The following is a 27,966-nucleotide window of genomic DNA, read 5'->3' as shown; positions in this document are numbered from 1 at the left end:
CGCACTGCGCGCTGCACCGACGGCGACGCGCGAGGGACAAGTGCCGGGCGCCGCGCCCCCAGCTCCGCGGCGGGGGGCTGACAGGCTCCTCCCGCGCCGTCACCCGGCACTGTAAGTGGTACCCGCGCCGCCCTCCCATGTGTGCAAACTGGACACCCCTCCCTCTCCCTCACGCCCACCAACGCCTGTGCATTCTCCCGCCTACAGAGCAGATGGTCGTGCCCTTCCCTCCATCCCGCTCACCCCCGCCCCAGGCCGCACCATCCATTCCCTCCTGACTACAATGAATTCAGTCTTCCAGCTTCCACCCACGCCCCTCGCATCCATTCTCCGTCTGCAGCCAAAGGTAATAATGCTGAAACGCAGGTCTAATTATCTCTTTCCCCAGCTTAATTAACACCTTTCAAAAACTCTTCTTTATCCTCAGAACAGTGGTCAGACTCCTTTCTATGACCTTAAGGCCCTACATGATCTGGTCATACCAATGCTGCATTTAAATTGGATCGTTTGCTATTTCCCCAGCATATTCGTTGCTTTCAGGGAACCTTTGCTTGTCTCGTTCCCTCTGCCTGGAAAATTCCTGATGCTGTCTTCACCTGTTAGAAACTTCTCTGAAGAACAGCTGAAAAAATATTACCATCATGAAACTTTTTCAATCAGCCTCTCCTTCTGTATCCCCACAATTCTTCATGACTGCCTTGATTCGCTTATTTAATAAACATTCTTTTAGTTCTTACTATGTATCAAACCCTGAAATGGCACTACAGGGTCTGATGAATAAGGTGGGTTCCCTTGTGGGGCAGATAGGTATCTAAACAAGAAAATGCAGGAAAATACTCTGGACTCTGGAGTAATGGGCTGAACTGGAAGGAGGAAGAGTCAGGAAAAGCTCCTGAGAGTAGATGAAATTTGAGTTTTTGAAGAATGAGTAAGTTACTAGGCTGGGTGGGAAGAGTTAGAAGGGTATTCCAGGAAAAGGATGCAGAGAAAGAAAAGGCATGAAAGCTTGAAGCTTCCTGGTGTGTTCCAAAAACTATTAGTAATTTGTTTTACGTGGACCATAGGGTTGGTGACAAGACATAAAGTGATAAGACTACAAATATAAGCAGGGGCTAGATTGTGACAAGCTTGGATATGATGTCCAGTTAAACAAGGCAGATGGAACACACCCCTTTATATTTGCTTTCCCCAGATACCTCACAAAAATAAAAATAAAGAGATAAAGTGTATCAACTACCAGACTAAAGAGGATGGGAGAAAACATGACAGCAGACAAGAAGTGTCAAAATTTTGTAAGATGCAACATTATCCAATAGAAAGATAATGCCAGTCACATATGTAATTAAAATTTTCTAGTAGCCACATTTAAAAATCTAAAATAAACAGGTGAAATTAATAATATATTTTATTTAACCCAATATACCCAAAATATTATCATTTCAACATGTGTAGCACTAGTCAGTCACATTTCGATGGCTTAATAGCCACATGTGACTAGTTGTCAGTGGACAGTGCAGGTGTAAAGCATAAAAAGTGAAGTGCCTACAGAGGGAAAGCCTCTAAGATGCAAACTAATTTCCTCCCAGAACCTATAAAGTCTTAGGAATTGGAGGCACTGAGTACCTTGAAAGGCAGAGATGTGGAGTGGGGCTGAATAAAGAAGGATTGGTTGCAAGTCTGGTTAAAAAGCAGTTGAGGGGCCGGCCCCATGGCTTAGCAGTTAAGTGCGCCTGCTCCGCTACTGGTGGCCCGCGTTTGGATCCCAGGTGTGCACTGACGCACTGCTTGTCCAGCCATGCTGAGGCGGCATCCCACATACAGCAACTAGAAGGATGTACAACTATGACATACAACTATCTACTGGGGCTTTGGGGAGGAAAAGGGAAAAAAAGGAGGAGGATTGGCAATAGATGTTAGCTCAGGGCTGGTCTTCCTCGACAAAAAGAGGAGGATTAGCATGGATGTTAGCTCAGGGCTGATCTTCCTCACACACACAAAAAAAGCCTGTGGGGGGAAAAGTCTCCTTCATCAAAAAAAAAAGCAGTTGATATTCTCTAAATCTATTTCCTCAGTTATTGCAGCCAGGAGGTTACCCTTGCTGGCATCACTCAGACATCATCATCGTTGATATCATCAACATCTCTAAAAGGTTTTGAGTACTTACTATGTTCCAAGTATTTTACATATCATAACAATTTTATGAAGTAAGCAATATTGTTGTATAGCCATTTTACGGGTGAGAAAACCAAGAAACAGAAAGCTTAAGTAACCTGCCAACCATTACACAGTATAAATTGGAAGCTATTATTTGAATCCAGGCACGTTTACTCCAGGACTTGCCCTCGTAACTACTACTTTTACTCTCTGGAACCAGAGAAGCTCCAGACTCATGGACAACAGATGCAGCTTAGGGATGTGGTAACTGATGGGATACAGCTTCTAAGAGGTACAGAGGAATCTGGGATGACACCCCAAATTCTGGATTGGGTGACTGGTTAGACATTGATTCTGTATAACAAGATTTGGAGAACAGAAGAATCAGATTTATGAGAAAGATGATGAGTTCAGACTCTGAACTAGTTGAGTTTGAGCTTCCATGAAATATCTGTGTAGAGCTATCCAGTTGGATATATGGGTTTGGAGCTCACAAAAGATGTCTGGACTGGAAATAAATATGGAAGTGATCTGCCGATCAATAGTAAATGAACTCTGGGAGAAGGTAACATTAGCAAGAGTGCTCATGTCCGGTGATAAGAAGACACAGTGGAAACCTAGGTTACACCATTATGTTGAAGTGCCCAAGTAAGAGGACGGAAGTGGGGTGGAAAAGAAGATAGTGGTCCAGGTGTCAAAATCTTGAATGAATGAGAAGTCACTGGAGGGTTGGAAGGTGACAGGAATGGAGGATATGATGAGCAGCCAAATGCCATCCTCTTCTAAGGCGCTGTAGTTTTTTTGTTTATTGGTCGGTTTGTAGAGTAGCTGTAGTAGCAGCAGTAGGCACTCGCAGGCACACTTCTCAGTGCTTTACATACGGAAATACATTGGTGATGACACAAAACTTCCTGAGTAAATGCCAGCTCTTATTAGTAACTGCTTGATCCAATTCTGTTCTACATTGTTCTACACTCAGAACAAACCTCTGGTGTCTCACCTGCAGTCCCACTATCACAGAACTTGTAAATTGCTCCCTAGCAGCTCTCTCCTATGTTGCTGGCATTCATAGCCCCATGCTCGTTACCCTACCAACATTCCTGATTTACCTTCTTTCCACTTTCTTGACACGCAATTGCAGCACAGAAACAAACTTCTCATTGGCCTCAAGACTCAAGGATGAGAACCTACCTTCCTCTAATGTGCATGCAGTAGGAGCGAAAGAGGAATTCTCCCAGCCTGAGGCCCCAAGGAGTGGGGAGACCTCGGTTTGCCTCCTTCTCTTTGGAATCTGTTTTCACCCTGCTTTGTAATGACCAGCGGGGCTCCCTGATATAAGGCCCTTGAGGCCCTGCAGCTGGAGCCACTTTACTGCAGCTGCTGCCGACCAAGCCTGGCTGGGGGCCAGGAACTGTTCCTCCACAAGGGGCATCACAAAGTCACTCAGTCAGCACATACGTGGTCATTGATCATAGTCTGCCCTGTAGCCAGCTCTCCGATAGGCCGTTGACTTAGTTCTGTAACTTACATTAGTGATTCTCAAACTTGATTTTTTCTCATGACAGATCTTGAGTCCAGAAAGCACAGCAAGCAGAAACTCTGGGAAGTCAGAGAGAGGTAGGAGATGGAGTCAGAGTAAAATACGTACTGAGCAGTATGGCGATGAGCGGTATGTGACGACAGATGATCTGGGAGGCTTGGACTGAGGATGGTGGCCAAGGGGAATGGGCAGAGGTCATGATGACGTTAGTCCTGGAAGTGGCCTAGAACAAGGTGGAAACACGAAGCTATAGTCCAGAGTATTGAGCTGGGGCCATGTTCATCATTGCAGCCAGGCAGGGTGTGGGCCTGGAGGAGGTAGGGGCCTCCTCAGGGGAACAGGGCTCCTGGAGCTGGGGAAGCTGGGAGTGGGGCCTGGTATGGCTGCCCTCTGGTGACTGATGGTATTGTGGAGCCAGGCGTGCGTTGTGATTCAAGACCTCTCGAAAAAGTAAGGTCTTACCCCCTGAAGTGAGGGCTCAGTTTTTCCAGTAAAATATCGGTGGAGAACTGAGGTCAGAAGTCTGATGGCTATAGGCTAAAGAAGGAGCGAATGACAAGGAAGTAGAGAGGGCAAGTACAGCCCACACTGTATGGAGCTTGCATGGAAAGAAAAATTAAAGATACGGTGGTAACTGGAGGGTGTCTGAGGGATGAGGGAGGGTTGTTCTTTTCTAAACAAAGGAGAGGCTTCAGAGAGTTTATACATTTAGGGGGGAAGACGTTAGAAAGGGGACGATGGAAAATGCAGGAGCAAGGGGGACCAGGGTTGAAGCAGAGCCCAGATTCTGGAGCAGACCTGAGGAACAGACATCAAGAACCCAGCAGTAGGGATCAGCTTAGAGGAAAGGAAATGGGAATGAGTTGAGGCATGCATAAAAGGGGTGGCGTAGGGGCAGCAAATTAAAGGGGTTCATTTCTCATTGCCTCGGTCTTCTTGGTAAAGGATATGGTCAGGCCATTATCTGAGGGTGAGCAGGGTGGGAGAGGCCTTGTTGAGTGTGGTGAAGGTTTGGAAATAAGGAAAGAGGTGTTCAGTAAACATTTCAGCTTAGCAAAGGGGCTCCCTTTAGGGCTTAAAGACAGCCAGGGATTACCTGTTCTCTCCCTGTAGAGTAAGAGTATCTTCCAAGCAGCACATTCGGGGTGGGATCTGGCATCCCCCAAGTGTCCCCTGAGACTGGCAGCCTCCAAGGGACCCATGCTAGAAGACCGAAGGTGGGAAGAGGAGGGAGAGGAGACCACAGAGCCCCTTAGAGATCAGTTAGCTAAGCTGTCTTGTTATTGGACCAAAGGGAAAACTGAGATATGTAAAGAGGAAGGAATTTGCCATGGATTACCCTGATGATTAGTGGCTGTACCAGGATTGAAACCCAGTTCTCCCAACTCCCAGACCAGGCCTCTCTCCACACCTTTACATGGTCCCTGTAAGTCTGCCAGTTCCTTGGGCGGTAAAGAGGAAATCATCTTTAAAAGTTATAGCTAGACCCTTCATCTGCTGAATTTGAGAAATCTGTTGCTTCCTGTGTCCTTTTCCTATCTGACAGCCCGTGAGGAAGTGCCCCAGAATGTTTGTCATGGTTAATTGGAAGACTTGGTCCATGAAATCAACCCTAACATCAAAATTTCTTTAACGTAGGAGCACTGGTTGAATTTTTACATGGGGGAGGTGGGGGTTGAGGGAAATATAATTCAAGGCATTAACTTATAAATAATTGTGAAGTTAATTTCTACTAGGATTGAATTGACAGCTGTTTCTTTTACTCCTAAATATGAGGTCTCCCTGAAAGACAGAGCCGCGAGGAACTGAGGGAAGAAGGAGTGGGAGGACAAAGGAGAACTCACACAAAGCATGTGGAGGAGGAAGAATTTCTAAATGGGAAATAAGATAGGAGAGAAAGAGAGGGAGGAGAAAGTAGAAGAAAGAAAAAGACGAAGAAGGAAGAGAATGGCCATGAAACAGTAGCGTTCTCGTAAACTCCCTGCCTACAGGCTGCCAGTCCTGTCCAGACAAGGCTAATATTCCTGAGCCCAAGGTCTGGGCCCTGCTCTGCTCAAAAGCCTTTTGTGGCTCCCTTTTGGCTGCCATATTAAGTCCCAGCTCATTGGCCTCCCTTTCAAGGACCTGTATAATTCATCCTCTTGCCCTGAATCATGCCCTTCTCTCTGGACCAGCATGAGCTCTGCTTATTCTTCTCAGGAATTTACCTGATTTCCTTCCTCCTCCCCTTTCACAGCTGATCTTCTCTAATCTATAAGGCCTAAACAAATTGAGCCTCTTCCAGGAAGCTCTCCTGGACACTCCAGCCCATGCTGACTCTTCCTTTCACTGAATTCCTGTGGACACTGTTTCTCATAGGCTTGTTGGGCCTTTTTACTCAGTTATAAAATAAATAAGTCCTAAATAATAAATTATAAAATAATAAATAATAAGTTATAAAATAAGTAAATAATGTATAGTATGGTGACTAGAGTTAATTATATTGTATATTTGAAAGTTGCTTAAAGAATGGATCTTAAAAGTTCTCATCACAAGAAAAAAATTTGGAACTATGTTTGGTGATGGATGTTAACTAGACTTATTGCGGCGATCATTTCGCAATATATGCAAATATCAAATCGTTACACTGAGCACTCGAAACTAATATAATGTTATATGTTAAACATATGTCAATAAAAAAAAGACATGGTTAAAAAAAAGTCACCCAAAAGAGTCTCATTTCAAAAAGTCACTGATTTTGCCCACCGTAGGCCACTCTACCTTATCCACCAAATTTGCCCTCTAGTGACTGTGATGGTTAATTTAATGTATCAGCTGGGCTGGGCCACGGTGCCCAGATATGTAGTCGTACATTATTCTGGGTGTTTCTGTGAGAGTGTTTTTGGATGAGGTTAACATTTAAATCAGTGGCATCTGAGTAAAGCAGATTGCCCTCCATAATGTGAGTGGGCCTCTCCCAATCAGTTAAAGGCCTAAATAGAACAAAAGACTGATCTCCCCTAAGTAAGAGAGAATTTCACAGCAGGAGATCTTCAGACTTGAACTGCAGCATTGCCTCTCCCTGGATCTCCAGCCTGCCAATCCACCCTCTAAATTTTGGACTTGCTCAACCTCTATAATCACATGAGCCAATTCCTTAAAATAAATCTCTCTCTCTCTCTCTCTCTACATGCACACATACACATCCAATTGTTCTGTTTCTCTGGAGAACCCTGGCTAATACAATGACTTTGGTTACTTCCAAAAATGTAATTCCCCTGTGATTGAGGCTTTTCCATCCCAGAGGAGATTCCAAGGATGTATCTTGGTCTCTGAAAACAATTTTAAAGAAGATCCCATAGGGACCACAGCAGGCCCGTTGTGGAGTCATGGACCCTTACTAGAGGCAGGAAATCAGGGTGCTTGGCAGGGAAATGAGACCTAAGTACCAGCACACTGAGCAGAAGGGAGCAAGGCCTGTAACTCCAAAGCCCAGAATGAAGAGGCAAAAGAGGGAAGGCAGGAGAGGGACAGGATGCACACAAGAGGGTATACTGGACCTGGGCCTTGAAAGATGGGTAGAATTTCCATCAGGGATAAGGGGAATGCAATAATGCATGCCATCGTGGATGTCCAATATCTTTTGAATACTCTTTCTTTGATGTTATCCACATTGAGAATCTCACATTCTCAGTATAGAATCCAACACACTATATTTCCCCTTGCCACTAGGGTGCAGATCTGTAACTGTTTCCCCAGTCAGACGTACCCGTACCTGACTTTGGTTTGGAAGTTATCTATGAGAGGAAACAGCAACGCCTAGGCTGCTTGTTTTGGGAGGTGTAGGTGGCAGCAGAGGTGGGATGTTCCTGTGGTTGGTGGTAGCCACAAGCAGCTTCCTGACAGGCAGAGCAGAGGCCATGCAGGTCTCAGGTCAGTGGCAGCAAAGCTCTTTTATGAGGCCAATTCTGTGGCCTGGTTCTGGGAGTTGTTCCAAGCTCAGGAGCCCCAGTTTACTCATCTGTGAAATGGAGACTGTGCTGCTTCCCTCCCCTGAGCTAGCAAATGTGGTGGAGCCTGGAAGGCAATCGTGTGTGAGACTGAAACAGCAGCAGTAGCTGCAGCTCGAAGGCAGATTGAAAGGAAGAAAATTGGAATCAGAAAAGGGAAGACAATTTCAGAGGAAAACCTATAGGGAGGAAGCCTCTAGAAGGCCCATATTCCTCACCCTAAAGCTTTATCCACCTGAGACTGGGTGGGTAAAGGTCGGGGGTACGAGGACCCAGGCTTCCTGGTGGTGAGTGGTCAAGATGAGAATGTCCTTACTGCCTTCCTGCCAGCTCTCCTTGCTGGCCCCTGCCCCTGGAAGACACAGGGCAGAGAGAAGTCACAGTTGGATACCTTGGGCCTTTCTGCCTTGAATGAGAAGAAATAGTCTTTGGCTCCAGTTAATTAAGCAAACTGATAGAAATTCCCCTCTTAAGTCACACTTTGCATATCCATAATCTCTGCACTACATTTTCTGTATACTTTACCCCTGGGTAAAAATTGGTGAGCATTTAAATGCTTCCTCACATAATCTTGCTAAAGCACATTCTCGCCTATAAATATTCATGCCACTGCCAAAACATTCGCAAGCTTTCCCCAAAGGTGAAATGTGTGTAATGTACTTAGTCTTCTGGGTATAAATATTATCCAATATATTTTGGTTAATATGAATACACTAATTATTCCTGTAACCCTTTTAAAAAGGGTCATCTTCATGATGTGAATTTTTAAAAAATGTAATTACAGTAATTGGATACTTAATCTAATTAAAATTTGCTTGATCTTTAATGGGAATTTTTCTAAAGAGACAGAGTGACAATGGGCTTTTTGATAATGATGGTTCTCTTTCTGCAGGGGGATCAAGTTGGTGAAAACTGGAGAAGTGGGCAGTTTTGTGTCCATCAGTGCCTTTCTCCTTACCACCCAGTACTTACATAGTGAATCTAGGTTCTAGTTACTGAAGAGGGTGGAGGAAAGAACTAGGGGAGCCTTTTCTATTCCAACAGATGAAGCTGCTCCCCTGGACCTGTGATTGGTTCATGGTGTGCCCTTGCCCTAAGCCTGCTGGATCAGGGTCCCTCGTGGGGCTTGCTGGCTGCAGGGCCACATTAGGATATCATGGGCTCCAGCTGGAGGAGAAGCATCTCCACGCTGCTTTGGGGGCTATGGTGCTGGAAAGAGTAGTGGATGTTATAGGTGCGCCACCCATACCTATGGGTCCACCCTTGAGGTCACCTGCAGACAGTTCCTGTGCACAAGTTGGGGTCCTGTGTTTCTCTGCATAAGGCCATTCTCTGACCTGGGGAGCAAGCTAGACCTGCTGCAGAACTGTCACCTCCAGAGGGACTCTCAAATGATGAGAGAGGGAAGCTGATACATAAATACCTCAGGCGGACAACCTGAGGGCTGCTCTGCACGTTCTTTCCAAGGCATTCTAGTGGGATTAAGCTCCACTAACCCATTCATCAACACACCCATTTCGGGGCTTCCTTTCCTTCCTTATCTCACTTCCCCGCCCCCCTCAACATGCTTCTTGAGACCATCTCCCAAATAGAGCAGTGCTCCCAAACTCTTCCCTTAGAGTCTGCTTTGGGGGAGCCCAAACTAAGACAGATACAAGGTTGGCGTCCGTTTTCTCCGCCGTATGGAATGGGCCTGTCTGAAGGAGGAGAGAGTGAAGCCAGCAAAAACAAGCAGGAATGAGGTGGATGGAGAGGGAGCCCGGTGGTGCTGAATTCTGGTTCCACCCCCAAGACTCTCCTGGCTCCTGCCTCTCCTTTGATTCTGTGAGGTGCCCTGAACCGTTCCCAGCCATGTGAGCCAATACATTCCTCTTCTTTTTTTGTCTGTGTTAAGCTTGCTTGAGTTGGATTTCTCTCTCTCTTGCAACTGAAAGTATCATGACTCTTGCAAAGGATAAGTGAGTTTGCATGCAAAGCATTTACAATAGAGCTTGCCTCAGATTAACTGCTGCTACCATCACTACTACTATTGTTATTAAGTGCGTATTCTTATTATTCAATGTCTGACCTGCTTCCAGAGGGACTATGGATCAGGGACCTAGAGCCTAGAAAAGAGTCACAAAAGAAGTCAGTTTAATTCTACTTAATGTCCTCCCTTTTGTCTTTTTTCATAACTTGATTGGGTTGATGCCCACTTTCTCTCTCACTGGGAGGTATTTATGCAATCAATAACTATAGCTTTACTGTCTTCCTATTGATCACTAACAATGAGCAATTAAATATTATTCTATTTTGCTTAAGGGCCAAGTTGGTTTTGCTATAATTTTGTTACCAAATCTGAGTGGCATAGACAAACTGCTCAGCGTGCATGCCCCAGTCAGGTTCAAGTCATGGCAGGCTCTGATTGGCTGCAGGGCCACATTAGGATTGTCGTGGGCACAGGTGTTTTTGCCTTGATGGGCCCCATCCTCCATAAAACATATTTAAAATGATATTTTATAATTGCTTTGGTATAAAGACAAATAAGTTATTATTATACATTAAGACATTTTCTACCTAAAAATTCATTTTTCCTTCTGATTTTAAGAGAAATTAAAACATTTTAGTAATGTGACTCCTGCCTTATATTTTCCATAACACAGAATAGTTTTTAATTGTATCAAGCATCATAGAAGTAAAATGTTGCCATTTTTAGAAAAGTTGCTGGCGGATGTTTCTGCATTGTAGGGATGGTGGAGGACTTGATCTTGGCACAGGGAAAAGGCTTCCATGAATCTTCTGGTTAGGCAAAGGCAAGGCCCATGGGGTCATCTGGACTGAGTAGGGATTGAGACAATGAGCACTAAGGGGCTTTTTAGAGTAAATCAGAGTGATGTTTTCCTTCAATGAAAGGTTGTTATGTTGTAAAATTGGGGACTTCTGGAGGCCCAGAGACAGGAATTTGACAGCCTAGGGACTGGGGAAGAGAGGGTAGGGTTTGAAGACCTGTGATTGTGGAGGAGCTGAGCCTCATAGAGAGGCAGCCAGGAAAGAGCTCCCTGGGAGGGCAGATGCCTGGTGGGCTGTGGTTTTAGTAAGGTGATATCCAAGTTTTCTTCCTGCACTCTACTCCCCTTATGGTTTCTTCAAGCCTTTAGAAAAGTCTGTGACAGACACTAGGCTGTGTCATTGGTGCTAGAGAATAAGGGAGGGGACTGGTTCTCGCTTGAAGCAAGGGAATCTCCTCTTATAAGGCCAGGGCAGAGGTAGCAGCATTGAATCAGTAGAGAATGCTAATCCCAACAGCCAAGGTGACCAGAGACAGTGAGTAGGGGCTGCCGGGTGGCCAGGTGAAAGCAGAGAAGCAGGCTGCAGCGTGTTCGGTCAAGGATGCACTTGAGACAAAGGCTGTTTTTCCCAAATGCACTAGAAGACAGTGATCCTCGAAGGGGAGGGGGCAGAGAGGAGGATTGGAGCCTGCTATGATGTGGTTAGGGGTCCCTGAGCCGCCCGAGTTTGTGTATATCCTTGCCTCTCTGAGCACATCTCCTGTGACATCTCTTTGCTTCCAGCCCCACCCGCATTGGCCTCTTTGCCCTCACTCACACATGCCTGGGCAGCACCACCCTGAGCCCTTGCACTTCTGCCCTCTGCCTGGGATGCTCTTGCCCCAAACATCTGCGTGGCTCAACCCCTCACATCCTTCAAGTCCTTGCTCAAACATCTGCTTTCTCAGGGAGACCTTCCCTGGCCAGCCTATTTAAGGTAGACACTCCTTATCTTCCTACCCTGCTTTATTTTCCTCCATGGCACCTGTCTTAGCCAGTTTGGGCTGCTCTAACAAAGCGCCATAGACTGGGTGGCTTATAAACAACAGAACTTTCTTTCTCACAGTTCTGGAGGCTGTAAGTCTGAGATCAGGGTGCCGGCAGATTTGGAGTCTGGTGAGAGCCTGCTTCCTGGTTCATGGAGGCCGTCATCTCCCTGTGTCCTCACATGGCAAAAGACGTGAGGGAGCTCTCTGGGGTCTCTTTTATAAGGATGCTAATCCCACTCATGAGGCTCCTCATACTCATGACTTAATTACCTCCCCAAAATCCCACTTCCAAATACCATCCCACAGGGGATTAGGTTTCAACATACAGATTTCGAGGGGACACGAACATTCAGTCTATAGCAGCACTTATCACCTTCTACAGCTTATTACTTTCATTTCTCTCCTCTCTCTCCCCTCCAGAGGATAAGCTGGTGAGGGCAGGGAGTTTGGTCCATTTTGCTCACTTCTGCGACCCCTGGGCCTAGAACAGTGCCTGGCACGTGGTATGCTTCACTAAATATTCTTTGGATGAATGAATGAAGATGACAATGTCTAGATTCTACAGGTAAAGTACTTTGAAAAAGCTCCTAAACTGGAAATAAGTTTACTTTCATATTATGTAGCAGCTGAAAACCACAATTGGGTAAATGAAGTGAGAACAGGTTTGCATTGAACGATTGATCATCTACATTTTCATGTTCAGCTTAGATGGTGTTTGTGGTGCTGTAGCTGAGTAGTGCTTAAATGGTGTTCTGTAGAAACTCAGGTGCTGCAAACCTTCCTTCAATATTTGTTCTTAATTTTATTTTCAAATATATTTTTAACTATTTTGAAAATAAAATACATTCTCAAATGCAGTATATATTAAATTTGAATATATTGACTATTCCTGATGTGTTAACTGGTACTGTCAGGTTAACTCATTTTTTAAAAAGTAGAGCCTAAGAATAACGATTTCTTCTACCATTTCTAGAAATATATTTGGATTTCTTATAAATATGTCCAGAAAAGATTACAAATTTGAAGTTCTTCATTTGTGACACCTTATTTAATAAGGAATGCAAGCAGTTAGGTAACTTGGGTGATTCTCTATTGGGAAAAAAACTAACAGTTTTCTATTGTTCTCTTTCAAGCTTCTGAAACAGTTGTTAATTGAAGATTATCCCAAGGTGGCAAGGTGAACTTAAAATATTTTCACTACAATTCTCTGGATATCATAATGTTCTCCATACTATGTGACCAAAACAAAAGGCAGAAATAAATTGGGTGCCAAAACTGATAAGTGGCAGAAACTTTCCTCAATAACCCTTGCTTTCCATATTTTTTTGAAATGGTAATTATTTTGTATTTGTGATACTTTGGGTGGGTTTTGTTTTTTTATTATGAAACTGATGCAGCTATGTGAATGAATAAACTAGTGTCACCACAAGGATACAGTTCACATCTTCATCAAGTCTTGGAACCTGTAGATTCAGGCATTATTCTGTACCCCCTCCCCCACTTTCTGGGTTGATACAGCTGTTCATTCACCTCAAGGTTTTGAATGTGGAAAGCTGAATGTTTACCAGGGATTTTTTTTTAAGTTTTTAAATTTACAAATGTAAAATTCCCTTTTTTCGATGAGTTTTTACACATAAATACTTATAACCACCACGTCACACAGGATACAGAACAATTCCAACATCCCAGAGAATTCCCACGTGCTTTGTCTTCAGACCCTCCCCCTACACCCACCCCTGGCAACCACTGATCTGTTTTCTGTTTACATATTTTTGCCTTTTTGAGAATGTCTTATAAAGGGAATCAAACAATATGTTATCTTTGAGACTGGGTTCTTTCACTTAGCAAAATGCATTTGAGATTCATCCAAGTTGTGTGTATCAATAGTTCGTTGTTTTTTATTGCTGAGTGGTCTTCTATTGTGTGGATATAGCACAGTTTATCTATTCACCTATTCAGGGACATTTGGGTTGTTTCCAATTTTGGGTGATTATGAAATATTGCTATGAACATTTGTGTACAGGTTTTTGTGTGAACATAGGTTTTCATTTCTCAAGGATAAATACAAAGAAATGGGATTGTGGGGACATAGGTAAATGTATGTTTCACTTTTTAAGAAATTGCCACACTGTGTTTTCCAGAGGGCTGTATCATTTTGCATTTCTACTGGAGTGTAAGAGAGTTTGAATTGCTCCACATCCTCATCAGCACTTGGTATTGTCAGATTTTGTTTTTTAATTTTAGCCATTCTAATGTGTGTATACAGGTATGTCATTGTGGTTTTAATTTGTATTTATCTAATGACTAGTGATGTTGAGCATCTTTTTATGGGCTTATTTGTCATCCGTGTACCTTCTTTGGGGAAGTGCCTATTTAACCTTTTGCCATTTAAACAATTGGATTGTTTTCTTATTATTGAGTTCTTTATATATACTAGATACAAGTCATTTGTCTGGTATATGATTTGCAAATATTTTCTCCCAATCTGTGGCTAATCTTTTTATTCTCTTAACAGTATCCTTAACAGAGCAGAAGTTGCTGATTTTGATGAAGTCCAATTTATCAATATTTTCTTTTATGGATTGTGCTTTTGGTGTCATATCTAGGATAGATTTTCTCCTATGTTTTCTCTATGAGTTTTATGATTTTACATTTAGGTCTATTATCCATTTTTAGTTAATTTTTGTATACAGTCACTTTTAATTCTTTTTTTTATTTTTATTTTTTTATAATTTTATTTATTTATTTTATTTTTCCCCCCAAAACCCCAGTAGATAGTTGTATGTCATAGCTGCACATCCTTCTAGTTGCTGTATGTGGGACACGGCCTCAGCATGGCCAGAGAAGCGGTGCGTCGGTCGGTGCACGCCCGGGATCCGAACCCGGGCCGCCAGCAGCGGAGCGCGCGCACTTAACTGCTAAGCCACGGGGCCGGCCCTCACTTTTAATTCTTGACATTGCAAAAACATTGGTTAATTGTTTCACTTTCTTTTTGTAAAGGTAATGATTTTGTTTTTATAAAACTAATACATATTTATGATAAGAAACAATACCGATACAAAGAAGAAAGCTAATATTCACTCCCAAACTCTACCACCTGGAAACAACCATCTCTAACTCTTGATGAACATTATTTCCGAAATTTCTGTGCATATAAACAGATGGATCTAGAAAAAAAAGATAAATGTGTACTGGGGCCGGCCTGGTGGCGCAAGCGGTTAAGTGCGCGCGCTCCGCTGCGGCGGCCCGGGGTTCGCTGGTTTGGATCCCAGGCACGCACCGACGCACTGCTTGGCAAGCCATGCTGTGGCGGCGTCCCGTATAAAGTGGAGGAAGATGGGCACAGATGTTAGCCCAGGGCCGTCTTCCTCAGCAAAAAAAGAGGAGGATTGGCGGATGTTAGCACAGGGCTGATCTCCTCACAAAAAAAAAAAAAAAAAAAAAAGATAAATGTGTAAAAGATAGATAAGTTGGTAGTTTTTATTTTGTTTGGGGACCTTCTCATCTCAAGAAACACCACTTATATATATTGGATTTCTTTAGTCTTCCTTATCTATCAACTTCTTCATAATCATGCTTCTATTTTTGTTTTTGTTCCATTTTGTGTTGTGTGAGTTCCTTAATTCGGATCCTGAGGACTCTGGCTGTATTTTCACTCATTTTTTTTCTGTTATTTGTTGCTTCTAACATGAGGTCACTCTCTATAATGTTCTCATTTTTTTTTCCTTCCATTTATTCTCTTGACTTTTGCCAGCTTCTTATTTATTTCATTTTACTGTCCTACAAGCTCTTCTCTACGTCCTTGTGTCTCTTCTCTATACTTTTCTTTAGAAGGAGAGATCACGTGATCTATAATTTAATGAAGGCTGTGGAAAATTGTTTGTCTGACTGCTTCCTTTGTTTGTTAATTCCTCTTGAAATGTATGTCCTCTATCTGTTTTTCTGTTTATGTCCCTTTCCTTAAGATCCTCAACCCCTACCATTTGCTAAGGTCCTGTATGACTTCTGGCTGATTGGATTTCAGTTTACAAGGGAGTAGGCTGTTTGTTGAAGAATAGTGTGGGGAGAGGAGAGAGGAGTGAGCTAAGACAGTTCGCAGCTTCAGTTCAAGCGAGTAGTGGCAAACCACCTCTCAGCAATATTATTTCTCCTGCTCTGGGTGCCTGCCTTCCATCAGTTTCCAGCTTTCAAGACATCCACAAGGCTCACAGCAGGGATCCTAAAGTGACAGATTCTCTGTATTATGATCTCATGACCCCCACTTAAGCTCTTCCTCCATAACACTTCACCTCTGGCTAGGAGTCTAAGTAGTAGACAGTAATAATTGTGTGTTGGCATCATTTCTCCATCCAACTCATCTACCTTACTCTTCTTCTGTGTGAAACTAGGTATCTCAGTGGACAGTCATTCTACTGTGACTTGTCCATGTCCCAGGATCTGGTTGCTCTCATACCCTAGCTGTACATTAGAATCATCTGGGAGCTTTAAAAAATGCTGATGCCTGGACCTCAGTTCCTGAAATTCTGAATTAATTGGTCTATGATGGGACTTGGGTATTAGTATTAACTAGAATATCTGCTAAAGGGTTAGAATGTGTGGCCAAGGTTGTGTTCATTGCTGATCGAAGGTGTATTGGATTGGATATTCAAAATATTGATACCTGCTGTGACAAAGCAGAACAACAATATCCTGCTGGAGGTTTGACATATGTGTTATCTTTGCGGGTCCCCCCTCATTTTGTCCCAGATTATTCATAGCCTTTGTCAGGTATACCTCATAGCTGACAGGTTGAGATTGTGGCTGTTTCTTTGTTTCAATGAAAATGGTATTTCTCACCTCTGTTTTTCATTGTGTTTCTTATTTGTGGTGTGTTTTGAACAAGAAAAGTAAAATGTAAAATGCCTTTATACTACCAACTTTAGATTCTTTTTGACTTTATAATAAACAAATGTTTTAAATTTGAAGATAAATGTAGTTATACTAATAAAATACTACTACAGTCTGTTTCTATGTTGGGTTTCCTTGTAGATTTTATTTGAAAAGCAAGTGTTCTGCTATGAAAAAATGCAAAAAAACACTGGTCTTCTTAAAAGGTGCAGTCTAGGGATATCTTAGCACCCATAAGAAGCCACCTAGTTTGCTTAAAGGCAGTCGTCTCTGCCATTTGAAGGTCTTGGGGGCTTCCTGATGATGAGATATGACTTGCCCAGGTCTAAGCTACCTCTCTAGGCCAGGAGTTGGCAACCTTGTCTGAGTGATCAACCAACTCTTCCTGTGATCAGCAAGCCCTCCACAGTCACAGTCACAGGTGTTGCGACATCCCTGTCTGCAGGGAAGAGCCGACCACACTGTCTTCCAGGAGTGGACTGGAAAGAGGGGAACTTACCCCAGGAAAGCAACTTTCCAGCAAAGGAGATGGAGTTTTCTCTTTCTATTTCCCCTCTCCTCTGTCTTGATTCCTTCCACCTTCTTCCCTTCTTCTTGCTCTTCTAGCTTGCTCTTTTTTCTTCTCATGCTTCTTCTTCTCTCCTGCCGTGGAACGAAGGGGGGTGCCTAATTTGCCTGTCAAATGTATAGCAGATACCCTTTCCTTTTTGTCTTCAATTTATGGCAGATTTTGTCAAAGAGAATATTTTGCCTTGTTTGTAGCCTAATTTATTAGCCTTTTCCTTTAAGGCTTTGGGGTTCTGTTTTATGCTTAAGAAAGCTTTCTTTACTTTAAGAATTTGAAAAGCATCCATCGGTATCTTCTCTTGGCACTTTTATGATCTTATTCTCCACATTTATATCAGATCCATCTGGAATTTACTTTGCTAAATGAGTGAGGCAGGAATCCTGCTTCTTCTTCTTCTCATCTTCCTCCTCTCCCTGCACCCTAAAAAAGACTAGCTAGCGAGTCAGCACCATTTATTGAATAACCAGTCTTTTAATCCTTGATTCAAAATGCTACCCTTATAGTAAATTCACATATATGTTTTGATTTCTCTCTGGACTCTCCATTCTGTGCCAATGATTGGTCTATTGTGTCATTAGTGTACGGTTTTATTTACCAAAGCTTTATCATATATTCTGTTACCTGGCAGAGCTGATTCATTATCATTTCTCTTCTCAGCCAGAATTTTACTGCCTATTCTTACAAATATATTTTTCTATATTAACTTTAAAATCACTTTCTGAGCTGATTGATAGGATTGATATCACAATTAACGTATAGATCAATTTATTGATCATTACCATCTTCATAAATTAAGTTTTCCCAGCCAAACACCAATTTTGTGTCTCCATTTATTCTAGTCTTTTAATTCTTCAGGAGAAGTTTATAGGTTCTGAACAATTTCTCTTAAATGTACTTCTGTTTTTGTTGCTATTGTAAATATGAATTTTTTTCCTGTATTGTCTTGTAACTCATTTTTCATATAGGAAAAGTTTGATTTTTTTTTTTTTTTGAGGAAGATCAGCCTTAAGCTAACATCCGTGCCAATCCTCCTCTTTTTGCTGAGGAAGACTGGCCCTGAGCTAATATCTGTGCCGATCTTCCTCCACTTTATGCGGGACACCGCCACAGCATGGCCTGACAAGCGGTGCGTCAGTGCGTGCCTGGGATCCGAACCCAGGCCGCTAGCAGTGGAGCACGCGCACTTAACCGCTATGCCATGGGGCCAGCCCCAAGGAAAAATTTAATTTCGTATATCAATTTTCTAATTGTCATTTACCATTTGTTGTTTCCATTGAATTGTTAGGATTTTTCATAAACTTAAAAATAATCATAATTTTACCTCTTCTTTCCAATTTTATGCCTTGTATTTATTTCTCTTGTCTATTTATATTGGTCAATAACTGCACAACAATGTTAAACAATAGTAGTGTTAGAGTACATTCTAATCTTATTCCTGATGTTGGTAGACGTGATTCTAATGTTTCAACATTAAGCATGATGCTAACTTTTAGTCTGAGAACATATGTCTAGGTGTATTAATATGGTAAATTATACTTCCTAATTTTAAATCACCCTTGCATTTCTGGTATGAATTTCACTTGATAATTATGTACTATCTAAAAGTATGCTGCTAAGATCTATTTGTTAATATTTTATTTAAGATTTTTGCTTTGTTATTTAAAAGTGAGATTAATCTGTAGTAGTTTTTGTGCCTTGTACAGTTTTGCTATCAATATTTTACTAGCTTTTATAAAAAATAACCTGGAGATTTCCTTTCCTTTTTATGCACTGGAATAGTTCAACTCCAGAATTATTTGTTCCTCAGAGAAAGAATCCTGAAGGAATTCATTTGTGAAACTTGGTGTGTGTGCGTGTGTGTAAACATACAAGAGAATCATTTTTTTTACACTTTTCTCAATATCTTCCATGATTATTAACACGTCTTTAGTCCATTTTGGTAATAACATTTTCTTAGAAATAATTTCACACAGTTTTTAAAATACGGTAGCATAGAGTTGTGAAATTTTAAAATTATAATTATTTTAATTTCCTACATATTAGTGATTATTTCCCTGTTTTGTGTATTTGTACTTCTTTGCTTCTTTTTCAGTCTTATTAACCAGTAGTTTATCTATTTTATTTTAGCCTTGTCATTAGTTGGGCAGTTAATTAATAAATTGCTCTTAATGAATTAATTTCTATTTTCAGTATTAATTTCTTCTTACTCCTTTTCTGAGGATGATTTTGTTATTTTTTCTAGTTTCTTTAGTTGGATGCTTAAGTCATTTATTTTCGTTGTTTCTTGTCTAATGTGTAATGTGTGGCTGAGACAGTGCTCCCTGGCTACATATGTGCTATTCTCTTACATGTCACAGCATCCCTTGAAGTTTAGTTTCAGCCATGTGACTGGTTCTAGCCGATAGATTGTGAGCAGAAGTGATGTATATTTTGTCTGGACTGAGATAGTTAAGAACTAGTGTGTTTTATTCCTCCTCTTTCTTCTGCTTTTACCATGTCTTGTAGGCCACGTGTTCCAGATGGCATAGGTACAAGGGAGAAGATCCTCCATCAGCCTGCAGCCCTAAGTGACTGTTTGAACAGGCGTGTAGTGTGAACAAGAAATAACTTTTATTGCGGTAAGACACTGCAATTTTGGGGTTTGCCTCTTGTGCTAGCTATTAGTTACTTATCTTATCTAACAGTGTATTTGAGGCTATTACTCTTCCTCTGAGTATAGCTTTAGACATATCCAAAGGTTTTGATATGCAATTAAAATAATGATTTATTTTTCCTGCTTGGAGATATATGTCCCAGTTCCCCTTTGTTCAGTCTCACAGCTGCAGAATACATCTGCTCAGCCCAGTTCTTGAAATCGCAGTCTGGCCAGAACTCCAGGCCCTCCCACTCCACTTAAGTCAGTCTGTAAATGCAAACTGTGACTGCCCACCAGATCCCTGCTGGGCCTGCTGTATTTGCTTCTGACTTGCCTCTGCTCAAATGCCACAATTCTTGGCTCCATCTCTCCTTCACGAATCCGCTTCTCTTCCTTTGGTCTTGGCATTTGCAATCCATCTCTCTGGTGGCTTGAGGCTTTCTTATAGACTAGCTTGGGTTCAGCTCACTCCCCTCAGATGGTGCCCCCGCCCAGCCCTGCCTGGCCAGCTCAGGAAAGAAATGGCGGAAGAATGCCATCCTCAGGTTTCCCTGAAGACCCCCACTCGCTCTCGTTCCTCCTCCTTCTCATGCTCCCTCTGTTGTACATGCTGCATTGAGTGGGTGCTTGGGGGGTCTAGGTGGTCTCAGCCCTCAGCTTGGCATAATGAGGGCTTTCTGCAGCCCCCTGGGGAGGCCGAGCGGGGATGGAGACACAGTGCCGCCACCGCCACCAACCATTTTCACAGCTTGGCAACAATCTGTATTCTTGGGCCTTTTCCTTAAGAGGGAGTGTGGGAATACATATGATTTATAATGTAAACAATATACACTGACAGGATGTGAATGAACAAAAGATGAATAAATAAAAGCACAGGAATAAATAAGCCACCTACCTTGGCCTTGCTCTGAGCAGTGAGGGAAATGGTAGGAACATCACAGCAAGACAGGGCAGTGGTGGCTGCTGCCTCAGCATTCTTCCTCACCGGAAGGCTGGGCGCCACCCTCCCCCACCTCCCCTCAGCATTCTTCCTCACCAGAGGGCTGGGCAGCCTCCCTGCACACTCCTTCCCCCGGTGTCCCCCTGTCTTCAAGCAGACGCTGCATTAGGAGCTGCCCTCTTCATACTGGGGCAGAAAAAGCACAGGACAGATACTAATTAGCACCGCAACCTGGAGCGGGTCAGCCTCCCTCCCTCCTGCTACCCTCCAGGCCTTGGTTTCCCCATCTGTAAGTGAAAGGATTAGACTAGATGTCCTCTGAGTCCTTCAGGAATGGGCTCTCATAGTCGCTCTTATCAGGAGGCTCAGTGTGGTGCACCTAAGTTCTGGGCCTCTGTTTTCTCATCCATAAAGTGGGGGTTCTGATGGGCAGTCTCAGAGGGCTCTTCCCTCTCTGGCTTTCTGCTAGGGGCTCTGACCCCCCTGACTTCCTCCAGAGTTCACAAGAAGGGGTACCCTCCACCCCCACACCCCTGCCCCTCCTGGCTTCAGTGCAGCTAGCTCTGAAATGGGCCTGGTTCTCTGGGCTGGCAGCCCTCGGGCAGACTGGAGGCCATGCATCCGTATAGCCTCTCCCACAGACCTACGACAGGTTGGGCCCCATGACACCCTCTACCCTGCCTGGCCTAGTCCAGCATGATGGAGGGGACAGGCATCATCTCCTGCCTGAGAGGCCACATGCCCTAAGGTCCCTGCTCTGTGCTTGCACCTCTGTGCTTGGGACTGAATCCATTCTCAGCAAGCAGGCACCTAAGGTGGGGAGTTTGGGAGAGAAACCTCAGACAGAGAGGGATTGGTGCCCTGAGGGGGTGTGAGAGAGGGCTTGGGAGGCCAGAGGAAGCAGGAAGGGAGTCAGAGAGGGAGGTTTGGGAACCTTCCAGCTGGGACTAGCAGGAGAGAAGGGCTTTCCTAGGGAGGGGGCTTCTGGCTTGGGCCCAAACTCAGGGCTGCCTCTGGATCGCTCCTCCGTCCTCCAGCAGATGGCAGTGTGCGTATGGGAACCAAAGCGACGGCTCCTGGCATCACCAGCGCATGATTTTGCAGGCTGGAGAGCAGGAGAAGGACCCCTGACCCTCTTGTCAAAGAAGGGGATGAGCAGATAAGTCTGTCTTGCTGAAGACTCACCAACTGCCCTGGTGAGCTGCTATGGGGAGGCTTGTCCAGGAGTGCTGGGCCCAATGGTGGTGGGTCTCCTCTCTCCCAGGATCAGATCCCCCCTGCCCTGCCCAGTGCTTCGGCTTCTGTGGGCCTGGGTGGGGTCAGGATTGACCATAGGCCCTCAGGACACCCCCACATCAGGGAAGCCTGCCCTTGTGCAGCCAGCTCTGTGACTGCACTGTGTTCTCAACTCTCAGGTTAAAGCTACTTCTGGGTAGCTCTCCCCTGTCCATCTGTTCCATCCTGGCTCCAGGGCCCTGCAGCATGGGTGGGTTGGGTAGGCCCTGAGCCTGTCCTCAGTAGCCCCTACAGCTCAGCCTCACTGACCTGGCCCCTTCCCTAGGCACAACTTTGTGTGTCCCCCATAGTGCCCTAAAGAATGGGGCCAGAGAAGCAGATAGCAGGTTCCTGTTGTCCCATCGCCAGAACCCCGGGGCTGGACTGTAGAGAAGAAGGTTAATAGATGAGCAGTGATAAGGCTCACCTGACTTTAGCTCTGTGAGGCCTTGGGTCTTGGGGGATAAGTTTCCGTTTTACTCAGGGATCTTCTGCGTGCAAGGAACAGAGCACCCCAAGTAAGGGAGGTAAATAAGCAGGAAATCTGAGTCTTCCAGAAACCCAAGGATAGGGCCAGACCCCAACAGTGCAGGGAGTCAAGAGCCTGGGCTGGGGGCTGCTCCCAGATCCCTCGTGGCTGGAGGCCCTCAGTGGCAGGTGCTCACATTCCTCGCTACAGTGCTGTCACTAACCCGACTGAGCCATTCCCTGCGTGTCCGCTTCTCCTCTTCCATGTACCCTCTGTGTGCCCTCTGTGTTTGATCCAGATTTCCAAAAGCAAGAATCCAATTTGCATCTCCTGTCAGAGAACAAATTCTTGTCCAGTTGGCTGCACTGAGGGAGTGTGTTGTACAACACTTGCTGCCTAGAGAGGGCAATTTCAGACACTGTGATGGCATACAAGGAGGCTGCTTACAGTTGGCAAGTGGTGCCCTGCACAGGGGTGCCTGGGTGAGGGCGCAGGAGGGGGCTGTTGTTCCATCTGCGCTCCTTGGCAAGCCATGCAGCTTTGTGTGAGGCTGCATCAGCCCAGAGGAAGGGAGACGGGGGTACCTTGGGCAGAAGAGAAGTGGCCCTGAGATGTGTCAGATACTATGATTAGCACATAACCTTTTTATTACTTAGGGCAATGCATCTCTTATCTCTTCTCCATTCCACCCTGTATCAGCTAGCTTTTGCTGCATAACAAACTAACCCTCCCTGCTATGGACTGAATGTTTGTATCACCTCCAAATTCATATGTTGAAGTCCAATGTGCCCAAAGTAATGGCATTTGGAGGTGGGGCCTTTGGGAGATAATTAGGTTATGGGGGTGGAGCTCTCATGAATGAGATTAGTGCTCTTATAAGAAGAGTCACAAGAGAGATGATCTCTCTCTCTCTGGCACATGAGCGTACAACAAGAAGGCGGCCATCTGCAAACCAGGAAGAGAGCTATTGTCAGGAACCAGATCAGCCAGGACCTTAATGTTGGTCTTCCCAGCCTCCAGAGCTGTGAGAAATAAGTGTTTGTTGTTTAAGCCACCCAGTCTATGGTATTTTGTTATAGCACTTCAGTCTGACTAAGACACTCCTCCAGATTAGTAGCTTAAAATAACAAACACTTATTATTGCTCATGAATCCATGGGCTGGCTGTGTGGTTCTGCTGATTTGAGCCTGGTTTCACTGATCTAGACTAAGCTTCTTCATGTGTCTGCCTTCAGCTGGAGGCTCAGCGGGGGCCTGGATGACCCAGGATGGCATCACTCACATGGCTGACAGTTCTACTTCTGAAAGTTGGCTGGCTGTCATCTGGGGGAGCAGGGGCAACTGGGCTACATGTCTCTCATCAACTGGCAAGGTAGCCTGGACTCGTTGACATGGCAGCTCAAGGTTCAAAGAAAGCAAGTGGAAGCATGCAAGACCTCTTTTGGTCCAGGCTCAGAATTTGCACAAAATCTCTTCTGCCATATTCTTTTGGCCAGCAAGTCACAAAAACCACTCCAGATTCAAGGAGTAGGGAAAAGACTCTTTATTTATTTATTTATTTATTTATTTATTTTTATTGAGGTCACATTGGTTTATAACATTATATAAATTTAAGGTGTACATCATGGTATTTTGACTTCTGTGTAGACTGCATCATGTTCACCACCAAAATTCTAGTTGCCATCCATCACCGTACATATGTGCCCCTTTACCCCTTTTGCCTTCCCTCTAGCCCCTTCCCATTTGGTAACCACCAATCTGGTCTCCATATCTATGTGGTTGTTTGTTTATCCTCCACATATGAGTGAAGTCATACAGTAATTGTCTTTCTCTGTCTAACTTATTTCACTTAGCATAATACCCTCAAGTTTCATCCATGTTGTCACAAGTGGCACAATTTCATCTTAGGAAAGACTCTTGATGGGAGATGCTGCAGATCACATTTCAAATGGGCAAATAGAAGAAGAATAATTTCTGCCATTTTTGTAACCTACCACACACCGCAACTCTGACCATGAGGTTCCATTGCAGGCAGGAAGGAGGTGACCAGAGAGGGGACCTAAGCATAGACCCAGAGAGCTCTTGAGGGCAGACAGACATGGGACTGCTCCTAAGCCTTGTATGTAGATCTAATGGTCTTAGATGTAGACTTAACTGGGTGTTGAGAGGGAGAAGGAAACCATGGAGCTTCTTTTGCACTAAATGCCCCATCTTTGCTCTCAAAATTCATATAACATGAAATTCTCATAGTTGTCAATGCCTCTCTGCAACTTATGCCCCCTAGAGCACACTCTTAGCCATCATGGGGTAGTGGGGTTGGAGGCTCAGATATCTGTGAGAGGCCCACTCCACAACCTGACCTCTCAGCGTCTCCTTCCTCCATCTGCACATGACTCCATTCTTCACCCTCACACTACTTTATCAATCCTTCTCTACAGGCACACTCTTGACCTTGTCCTTACCCGAACTACTTTACCTGTGAAGCCTTATCCTTTAGTATTCCCCTGTGGCTACAACCTCATACTTTTTGGGTGTTCACACTTACTTGCCCCTGCTTCCATCGTTTTGGTCCTTTTTGTGCCTGACAGCTCCTCAAGTCCTCCTTTTCCTAGAAGTCTTTCAGTCTTCTCCTGGCTTTAGTTCCTCTCAATCCCTCCATCGATCCATCACTTTTACCACTGTCTTGTCAACACACTCCAACTGTGTTGGCGTCTGTTTTCCCGCTGCCCTTTTTAGTAAACTCCCAGTCCTGGATCAATCCAAGCATTTATCTTTCCTTCTCTGCATGTAGGGAGCTGAGTGCTACTGGGGACAGTCGCCTAAACACAAGGACCAGAATCCTACAAACAATGGTCTCCTTTCTGCCGGGTCCTCAACACTCCCCATCCTCCCCTCTATTGGTCCCCAGTACCTCTCTGTCTCCTGCTTTCCACAGAAGCTATTTCAGAATTTATTCCTTCTCCTCTAACCTCCCTCCATTTCACTCATATCAGAACATCCTAAGGAATAGAATCTTCATATGGCAACTGCTTTGATGCCCTTCTCTATCAGTAACAAATTGCAACCTCTCCCTGTCTATTGGCTTCCATCTAAATAGTTCTCAAACTCCAGCTTTTCCTTCCTCTCCTAGTGAGCCACTTTGAAGATATGCCCACAGCAATTATCTGTTTGTGTTTAGCCCAGAGGGGACACAGCCACATGGCTGATGTGGGGGTCTGGGTGCCATATGGGGGCTCCTATCCAAGGCAAGACAGGGGCAAGCTAAATCAGACCTCATTTTAGGAAAAATCAAAGTTCATGCACTAGAAACACTCAGACAAACTTGAAGTCCAAAGGGATAGTGGCAGGATCAGAATTTGGGTTGTGGAGCAATAGTTCAGAGTCACATGAGATGGTTCCACAAGGAAAAGCAGATGAAGAAAGAACAAGGAAGAGTGGATCTGGATGATTTCTCCGAGCAGCCTATCTGTTCATCCTGCTAATCTTTCTTGGCCTTTGGGTGCCGTATGCCACAGAGATGGGAGTATAGATTAAATGTTCAGGAGACGTAGGATGAGACCAGGTTTTTCCTGGATTTTTCCAGAGGAAACAAGGATGTTCCTGAGAAGAAAGGAGGTGGTAGGTAGGGCCTTCTGCCTTCCTTCCTGGCTTATCCCACTCATTGACACACGCACTGAGCTGTCAATGGTACCACTGCTCTGCCTTCCCTTTCTGGGTTGTGACAGCCCCACTGAGGGCAGGAGGGAGGGAAAGGGCAGAGTCTGGGGATTGTGACAGGATATCTTCTACCTCCAGGATGTCCTGTAGGACAGTGTGTGGCACACAGTAGGGTCTCAGTTAATATTTGTTGAATGAATGATAAATGACTCAGGACACTCACACAGGCGTGGACATGTCTGGAAGATGATTTGTCCGTTTGTTGCTTTCTTCCATCCAGGTGAGTCTGTTTGCAGCCCGGCTTCATGAAGACTCCTGCTCTCTATGTGAGCCCCAAAGGCCAGATGAGTTCTACCTTGTTAGTACCACACCAGATCAATCCTGGCAGAGCAGAGTTCTTCTCCTCTCCCACCATCCCAACCCAGGAGGTAGTGTGCTTTTGTAGGAGGAGTTCTGACTCAGAATTAAATACTGGTGTCGTGGTGCCTTCATCATTACTGACTTGTTGAGTGATCTTAGAAGGGTCACCTACTCTTGAGGCTTCAGTTTCCCCAGGGAATAATTATCTCCGCCCTTACATGGGCACTGCAAAATCAAATGAGCTAATGAATTGAAAGAGCTTCACAGATTATAAAACATGGTGCATGGGAGTAGGACTGTGATGCTAATGACATCAAGTGTGGCATCCAAGATAAGATAAGATCTAGCCAAGCAAAATATGCAAGCTCTTTGAGAGCAGAGCATGTGGGTGATTCTTTTCTGTAGTCCCCCAGGGCCCGGTAAGGGCAGTACATAGATGCGGAATAAGTCATTGAATGGAACTGAATTTCTTTCTTCAGAAGCCCCTTAGTAGCCACCCAGATCTGGAGGTTTTAGATCCAAAGAAGGTGAGGCTCTCCATCATCTGCTATTCTCCACGGATTAGTTGCTCCTCCTTTTGTACCCATCCACCCACCCCTCTGGGCCTCAAGGAAAGAGCCTGGATTCTGAAGCCTCCAACTTCGCCAGGTGCCCCCTCTGTACTCCTGTCACCATAGACTTCTTTTATCATCACTGAGTGCAATGTAGCTGACTACCCAAAGGGAGGGCAATGCACAATGTCAGCATCTGTTAATCAATCACTCTCTTTTGGAAACACCCCTCAATGTGAAACCAAAAGCAACAATTAAGCTAACTACATCCATTTCTTGTTATTGAAAACTATTCAATGGGGTAGCTATAATTATTGTGCATCTATGTGTCGTTTTACAGTTTTCAATTTCTTAGTTATGTTTAACCAAAAATTGATAAATGCGTAAATTACAGTCTAACTCACTGATTCATACCATGTCTGGGACCATGGGGGGGTCCTCTGGAGCTGCTGTACCAGTGCCCACGTGCCTTTCCCTCCCTCCACGGCTGGCCATTGAGGATGCCCAACCTCAGTCCCCTGGGCACTGTCACAGGGCAATGTTAAGGGGAGAGAAGAAGCTGAGGTTTAGGTGGCTGGGAAAGTGCAGATTTGACTTGAGCCCAGAAAACAGACCTGGGGCTCAGAGAGAAAAGACTCCAAGGGCTCAGGAAGTGATGGATATGGCACAAGGACTCTCTGATGTTAGTGGACATTTTCAGCCTCTTTGTTACTAGTTTGGAGGGAGGAATCCAGATCCAGGGAGGCTCTGCCTCTCCTAACCTAATCACAGTGGCTCATGGCATGATGGTTCTGCTCACCCTCCTCTTTCTTCCTCTACTTCTCCAAAATGACCCCCTATCCTAGTGCTCTGCCTTCACAGCCATGTAGCTCCTGGGTCTATCTCCTTTTCCCTCCCTGCCCTGCAGCCATGTCTGGCCCCATATTTGACTCTGGGAATGAACCTGGTGTGGAGAGTCATATTGGGAGAAGAGAGTGTGAGGAGCCTCATGCCAAGTGTTCAATGGCTCAGCAACATCCAGCCGGCCTGTTCCTGTACACCATTCTGATCCTGGAGCCCCAGGCACCCCTGTAATCAGTTCTTTATTCATCTGTTTATTTAATAAACATTAATAACATCAAATTTATTTAATAAACACAATATGTA

The 27,966-nt window shown here is 44.4% G+C and overlaps 1 long non-coding RNA gene across 2 annotated transcripts; it reads left to right on the top strand.

Moving 5' to 3' along the window:
• The first annotated feature begins 53 nt into the window (after positions 1-53).
• LOC147916567 (uncharacterized) lies at positions 54-27,966 on the top strand. 2 transcript variants are annotated; one of them, XR_015552787.1, is made up of 8 exons: positions 54-111; positions 208-346; positions 11,900-12,044; positions 12,613-12,656; positions 13,621-13,693; positions 19,440-19,552; positions 26,190-26,337; positions 27,728-27,966. It is a non-coding gene; the product is annotated as an uncharacterized LOC147916567 (long non-coding RNA). The 2 variants fall into 2 exon arrangements; XR_015552786.1 differs by having other exon boundaries at positions 26,190-27,966.

This window comes from Ceratotherium simum, chromosome 7 (assembly GCF_057802395.1).
Source record: "Ceratotherium simum simum isolate JZ-2026a chromosome 7, ASM5780239v1, whole genome shotgun sequence".
NCBI lineage: Eukaryota > Metazoa > Chordata > Mammalia > Perissodactyla > Rhinocerotidae > Ceratotherium > Ceratotherium simum.
This window is presented reverse-complemented; position numbering and strand designations above follow the sequence as displayed.